Source organism: Penaeus monodon, chromosome 17 (genome assembly GCF_015228065.2).
Source record: "Penaeus monodon isolate SGIC_2016 chromosome 17, NSTDA_Pmon_1, whole genome shotgun sequence".
Taxonomy (NCBI): domain Eukaryota; kingdom Metazoa; phylum Arthropoda; class Malacostraca; order Decapoda; family Penaeidae; genus Penaeus; species Penaeus monodon.
Genome location: NC_051402.1, coordinates 47,407,463 through 47,414,250, shown reverse-complemented (window position 1 = coordinate 47,414,250; position 6,788 = coordinate 47,407,463).

Below are 6,788 nucleotides of genomic sequence, written 5' to 3'. Positions count from 1 at the left end.
AGATCCATACACCGTAGCGTTAGTGTTCGAATTGATGTCCAGTACATGAATAGGCCAACATCTATTTGAGTTTCCTCTCGCATACATTTGGATGATGAATGATATAAGCAACAATACCATCATAATTAGTAAAACTAGTGACAGTCATGAACAAAGCGTTTACAAAACCACGGCTCAGCTGGACGGGGACATACTATTTATTGTTCCTTGGCTGCTGTGATTCTCGCCGATCGGATGACAGACCGTCAGTTCCTCGCATTGGAAGTAAAAATATATAGTGCATTAGATTTGTTTTTACGTTTTTTTGTGTTACATATGTGCGGAAGTAAATTAGTGTATGAAGTAGTGTATGTTTCAAATACTGGAAAATGATAAAGTGAAAATAGAAGAAACATTTGGAGAAGCGCCTTAGCCCCTGGATATAACTCGCCTAACCACGTCTTATAATGTAAGTACAAACAAAGCTTCATTTTACAAACATTCTGCATTTTGTATTCATAACAACTAACCGGAAAACTTATAAATGCAAGTTTACCATAGAAACGTTTATGTGATTTGTTGGAACGTTTGCCTAGCTTACAGAGTACGAACAACCAGTACTTGAAAAACTAAGGCATATTAAACGTACCCCCCAAAAACGAACAAACAAACAGCCAAATATATATATATATATATATATATATATATATATATATATAATAGATATTTTTTTTTTTTTTTTTTTTTTTTTTTTATGTACGTTGTGGACGTACCAACCAGAATATATCCTGCTTAGTACCGTAGTATCGTTAAAGGGCGTGTAACTACAGCGCGAATATTAGGGAATCAATCACATCCGAGATATTACCTATAGACAAGTATCTGACAATCTCGTTATAAAAAACATTGATCAGGAATATTTTCCTTGTAAAAATGATATTTTAACGAATCAGTATAAATTCTGCGTATGAGTATACTGTGACGATAGGGTCTTTTTCATAGTAATAGGCTAAGTTAAGTAGCAGTTGCAGAAAATTCAAAATCAGTCTAAACGAGGACCACTGTACGAAAGGCGATTTTACTAACGTTGCCAATATATTAAATGCTTTATTTAAGTGAAACCCCCGCCAACATTAAGCACTGTTTCTAACTGTTCTTCATTCAGTGTAAATGTCTTGCACTTATCGCACAGTTAAGGTGATTGGTGCCTGCGGAAAGTTAGCAAGGACAGAAAACGGAAGCAGGCCAGCTTCACAGTAAGCGACTACAAGGCTTCATAGTCAGCCCTGCCTTGCGTTCCTTTGGAATACTTCTGTGCGCTATAAAGAATACGCCTTGTAGGGGTACGGTGACGTTCAGATGTAAACATTGACCCACAAGGGCTCTTTGTTTTAAATTTTGTTTAAACATCTTTATTTTGGCTTTTATTTATATTAGTATTTATAGCAGTCATCTTTTTATCTTTACACATCATATTTTCCATAATTACGATCTTATATTTCTTCACATTTAACATCCTTTGCTTAGCTGAATATGTAGTCAAATATCAGTCAGGAAGTAACCTCTAAGTTTCAGTTGATCTTAAAATTTCATATGGCAAAATCCATATCGAAAAGAAAAATATTCCTTGGAATTCTACATTAGCTGTGTTTGTAAACAATGTTCGCGTTGTCAGCTAGGCGCACCACCTCCCGGGACCGTAGCGTTTGTGCGCATACAAAAATTACAGGCTGTTCCTTTGAAGTTGTTCGCTTCCTACCGCTGCGTAGTGCCCAAAGATACACAGGGCTGAGTATTAAATGAACAGAAAGAATATAAATAAAATGATAAATATATGAAAATAAGATAAATAAATATATAAAAATAAAAAGAGATAAATAAATAGATGAATAATTAAATCTCCCGTCGCCATACATTCTGTACTTAAAGCTTAAAATTTCGAATAGGAAGGTAGAAGACCCTCAACCGAAATAGTAGGACTGCTGTCATGCACATTGTTACCATATATGTCTTCTGATTTTCAAAATCACACACAGACACGCACACACACGCACAATCAAACACAAACACACACACACACACACACACACACACACACACACACACACACACAAACACACACACACACACATATGGACAAATGCATTTACATTATCAGTTTCGTCTTTTACATTTGGGATATCCGCTTCTTCGTTATTGTCTCTGAAGTATATACACATTTCATATTTATTTTAAGTTCTTTTATTGGATCATTTCTCATACTAGGGACTTAAACATTGGATTGAAACAGTGAGACGAAAGTATTGATAATGACATCAATGGTGATGATAATTATAGGTGCACCGGGTTTCGAATTTTATACATTTCGATGCGGATGAGGATATTTATTTTCAAGCTTTGCATAAATGTGGATACTCTTGGACATTAAAACTTTGAGCTACAGATGATTGAAATTGTAGATTTAAGAAATGAGTAAGGACATATCATTATGGTAAGAAATAAAAAAACCAAGAATAAACTGAACAATTTATGCGTCTTTTCAATAATATGTGTTGCCATGATGTAGTACCATATATCGTAGATCAGGTGAGACATAATTTTTTAGCTCTGGTTCCCTGGTTGGTGTGTGTGTGTGCGTGTGAGAGAGAGAGAGAGGAGATCGGGCGAGAGGGAGGAGGGAGGAGAGAGAGAGAGGAGAGAAGAGAGAAAGAGAAGGCGAGAGATGATGAGATGAGATGAGGAGAGAGGAGAGAGAGTAATAGAGAAATAGAGAGGGAGAGAGAAAATCAATATGGGATGCGGATATCCGTGGATACGGATAACCGGTCCACCTCTAAAGATAATGATATACAGTGGTGGTGATAATCATAGGCCTACTGCATCTACTGCCGCTGCTATTAATAAGTTATTAGACTCAAAATTTGATAATAGTGTACTTTTTTTTTCTAAGTTTGTGGTTCTTCGAACTCTTATGAACTACTAAAGGAAATATATATAAAAATATATTTATTAAACTAAAAAATAAAAGGTTATTACATAAACATGTATAGGAAATGACAGTAAAGGTCCCTCAGGTTTAATATTAATGACGTTGATTTTGATATTCTAGGATCCATGACAAAACCGCAGAGGCAACGTACGCTTTATTGCACATTTAAAAAAAGTGAGAACACTCTGGCCCGTAAGGGGATCGAACCCTCGACATCGGTATTAGCACGCGCTAACAACTGAGTAAAGGCCTGTGATATGGCGTGTGCGTGTGCGTGTGCGTGGGTGTGAGTGTGCGTGTGCGTGTGCGTGTGCGTGGCGTGTTGCGTGTGCGATGTGCATGTGTTTTGTGTGCGTGTGCGTACGTTGCGCGTTATATATACACATTGGGGCATATACAACGGGTGTTTAGTGTGCGCGCGTGGCGTGTGGTATGTGTGTGTGTGCGTACACGTAGCGTATTTATTAGCATATACAATTCACCCCCACCTAACACAACACACCCCCACACACTAATATATAAGGTACATATATATATATATATATATATAATATATGTGGGTGGTGGTGTGTGTGTGTGTTGTGTGTGTGTGTATGTGGATGTATGTATGGATGGGTGCAGCATATAGCATATAGTATATATATATATATGTTATAATTATAGATATATATTATTATATCTATATACATATAACGTTGTATCTATATTAGTATTGTACATATATGTATATATGTATCTATATTTTTGTATATGTATACATGTATGTTTTATAGCCTATGTTTATATACGTATGTGCATAGATAGATATATAGTAATACACATGTCTGTAGATATATACATTATAGATATAGATATATATTATATATATATTATATATATATAGTATATATATATATATATTAATATCTATATATATAATATATATATATAAAAGACAGATACAGTATAATCATATTCATATATATCTAAATAAAATAAAATTAGAGATATATATAAGCTAGTATATAGATATATATATATTCACACATATAAACATACATATAAATACATCCCGCTACACCACACACCACACAAAATTACATTCAGGTACATATACACGAACACGGATATGTGGTTGTAATACATGTACAAACATTATACATATAAAATACATAATATGTAATATATGTACATTTTATACACTTGTTATGTCATGTGTGTGGTGTGTGTGCGCGCCGCGCCTGTGTGTCTGTTAGCGCGCGCGCAGCGTGTTGTGTGTGTGGGTGTGTCGTGTGTGTGTACACGTAATATGTATGTATATGTTTATAAACACATATATATTATATATATATATGGCTCCGTGCGGTGTTAGCATATATGTATAGTAGATATAGGAGCACATAAATATATATAGATAGATACTATATTATATAGATGATAGAAAGCAGATATATATTATATATAAATATATATATATTATTACGCAGTTTTTTCTTCGGAGGAAACAAAGCATTAGAGTTGTAAATGCTACGGAAAGGGAACGGAAAACAGGAGATTCTTCTCCTATCCATATCATTTAAAATCTACTGCTCCGAAAAAAAAAAGCTTCCTTTGACACAATCATGAAGCATTCCTAGAACAATGTGTTATATTTCATAGTAAATCAGCCATGAGGTAGTGTGTGGGTGATTTTATTTTGAAAGGAAAACAGTAGTCATTGCCCGCAATATACCAACAATTTCCTGACATCAGCTTTAGAGCTTCGCTAGTAGATAAGTTAATTATAAATTTACGTTGTTCCCCCGGCATGCAAAAAAAAAACTGCGTATATGATACTTAAAATAAACGTTTGGAATGCGAGCATTTTGTTATTTATTCTTTATCCTTCACGAAGAACATTAACCTTGAGTGTCAAGGGGAGGAGGGTGAACCTAAGCTATAACCTCGATAGCTAATGTCTCTTATCAGCTTCCATACTTTTGGTCATACTTTTAAAAAATGATAGTCAATTTAGTGTGGATATTTTCCCGGTCGGCTAATTAGCTGCTCCAGTAATTCAACATAACTAAGACAAATTGGCGCGAAAAGTATTTGCCATCACGTTTTCTCGCGCGGTTGCTTGTTAGGTAGAGCGGCTGATTTCATTCCAAAAAGTTGAACAGCATACTTATCACTCATAGATTATAAATTACATGGAGCCTGATTATACCGTTGAGACATTCGATAAAGTATGAAATATACGGGATGTGTATTTCATGTATTATATACGATACCTTCATTCAGCATGAAATGTGGGGAAAAGTTTGCTGATAAATTCTTTTATTTATTAACACACTTTTCATATTGTTATACCTGAAGCATACCCTGTTACTGATAGAATCTGGGTGTCCCACTGTTCTCGCCATACTATCGGCACACGCACACGCACACGCACACGCACCAGCACCCGCAACCGCAGAAGCAAAGCACACGCACACGCACACTCACACGCACAACGCAACACGCACACGCACACGCACAGCATTCATGTTCACCGGCCTGTTAGCTCAGTGGTTAGAGCGCCCGTCCTTATAACGCGGGATGTCGAGGGTTCGACCCCTTCCGGGCCAGCGAGTGTACTCATTTTTAAGAAGTCAGTTCACGTTATCATTCTAAAATTCGAAAAGTTCTTTGTCGGTTTCATAGTACACCAGGGTCTACCTATCTAGGATTAGTATATATATAGATATATAGTGATGATATATATATATATTATATATATAATTATATATATATATGCAATATATAAGGATATTTATCTCTAATATAATAGTTATATCTATATATATATATATATTGTTATATGTAATTAGATATATATATGTATATATATCAGTATAAATATATGCATCTATGGTATAAGTCTAATGTAACAAAAAATGTATCTACAACCTATATTTACATACACACACCCATATATATATATATATAATATATATATATATATATATATATATAATATATTTATATATATACTATACATACATACCCAAATATACAGACATATACATGAATGATATACACATTAATGTTATGTACACATATAAATATACATAGTCCATATTATTATATATATATATAATTAGTAATAATTAAATAACATAAATATATAAATATATATAGTATATACATATATAGATACATATTATATATACATATATATATGTATAATATATTATGTGTATTATATAATAATATATTTCTAATTACACTCAAATTATATATTATATAGTTATATTATATAATAATAATTATATAATATATTATATACATATATTTCTAATCTACACTAAATAATATATAAATATATTATATAATATATATATATATATATATATATATATGTAGACATACATATAAATATGTTATATATATTATGATATCCCACACCGCAGTGTAGTAATTCACCGCTTTAAACAAATTGCAATTAAGAATAAACGAAGGCTGAAGACCTTTTCGCATTGACAAATCAAGTAAATAGAACAGCCTGCGGATATTCGTGTCTACTTGCACACACACACAAACACACTCACCCACACACACAACACACACACACACACACACACACACCACACACACACACACACACCACCCACACACAAACACGTAGATCTTATATATATGGCATGTACATAAGCCGACTTGTTGTAAGCCATTAGCCAATAGACCCGTGGCTGTTAACACATTGCTAGAATAAGTTTTTTAAGCATGGTCTTTAAAAGAGATTTGTTTTTATAGTAGAAATTGTATGCACAAATTTTATTGATAATTATCGCAAAGGATTGCATCGATTGTTGATTTG